Source organism: Acipenser ruthenus, chromosome 27 (genome assembly GCF_902713425.1).
Source record: "Acipenser ruthenus chromosome 27, fAciRut3.2 maternal haplotype, whole genome shotgun sequence".
Classification (NCBI taxonomy): Eukaryota; Metazoa; Chordata; class Actinopteri; order Acipenseriformes; family Acipenseridae; genus Acipenser; species Acipenser ruthenus.
Genome location: NC_081215.1, coordinates 20,287,774 through 20,288,781, shown reverse-complemented (window position 1 = coordinate 20,288,781; position 1,008 = coordinate 20,287,774). Strand labels below are relative to the sequence as shown.

Here is a 1,008-nt window from a genome sequence, read left to right as displayed (position 1 = left end):
TGATTCTTAAAGGCACTGTCATCTGAGAAGCATGTGATGGGGGGGGGGGGGGGGGAAGTAGATTCTTGAAATTCCAAGATAAGTAACGATTAACAAATGTAGCTTCTGAAGTATACAGTAAATGATAATTAATTTGTGTATCATCTTTCTAGTGTCTAACAGAAATAGATTCTCAAAATTAGGACATTTTCTACAATAACCAAAAAAGACTGAAACTGTTTTTAACTTCTCATCAGCACATGCAGTAATGAACAAAATTGAATTTAAGACAAAACACAAAGGAATTAAGCAATATTGAATAACAATTTTAATAAATTAGTTCTGTAGTTTTGAGGAGACAACCATGCTATTGGAGTAAAAATCTGTTTTTTCCTGCTCTGCTAAAGTCAAATATAAAATGGCTCTGCTTATTAGAATGATTGTATAGTCACTAAAATATAAATCAGCAGCCAAGCCTTTGGAAATTAATATTGATAATTCCTTATGATTTGTGGTATCGCTGCTGTACGACACATAGTTATTGTTTCATCAGCATACCACTTCATAATTGTTATTTTCTTATAATACTAATCAATGGTCAAATGCTACTGAACATAAAATGTGAACAAAAAAGTTGTCAAATAGCACCTAGTGTACTGACCATGAATTTGAATTTGCAGGATACTGTCGTAAGCTGTTGCATTCTATACTGTAAATCCCTATGCTGCATTTGATTTGACAATCAGCTTTCAATATTTAACTAACATACGTACATAATGACAACACATTCAAGCTTAATGTATATATTTATTGTATGGTGAACTGTGTAAATTAGAGATGGACCATACACATGTTTTATAAGACAAAGGAGAAGACAAAGAAACATTGTTAATAATCTCATGGACAGCTACACATAACAGCATTGGAGTATTTAGCATTAAAGCAATTGTCATCCAAGATTATAGATATACACAAGTAGAAAATATTCTCAGCCAGACTTGTCACAATATCCAAAAGTGGATTTAAACG

General features: G+C 31.9%; 1 protein-coding gene across 2 annotated transcripts in view; it reads right to left on the bottom strand.

Moving 5' to 3' along the window:
• Nucleotides 1-766: 766 nt before the first annotated feature.
• The window catches only part of LOC117431932 (coatomer subunit beta-like), an 11,069-nt gene continuing 10,827 nt past the window's right edge, over nt 767-1,008 (bottom strand). For both annotated transcript variants that reach the window (XM_034053219.3, XM_059001895.1), the window contains exon 22: nt 767-1,008. This exon is cut by the window's right edge and continues 63 nt beyond it. The gene's annotated coding sequence lies outside the window, so the exon portion shown is untranslated.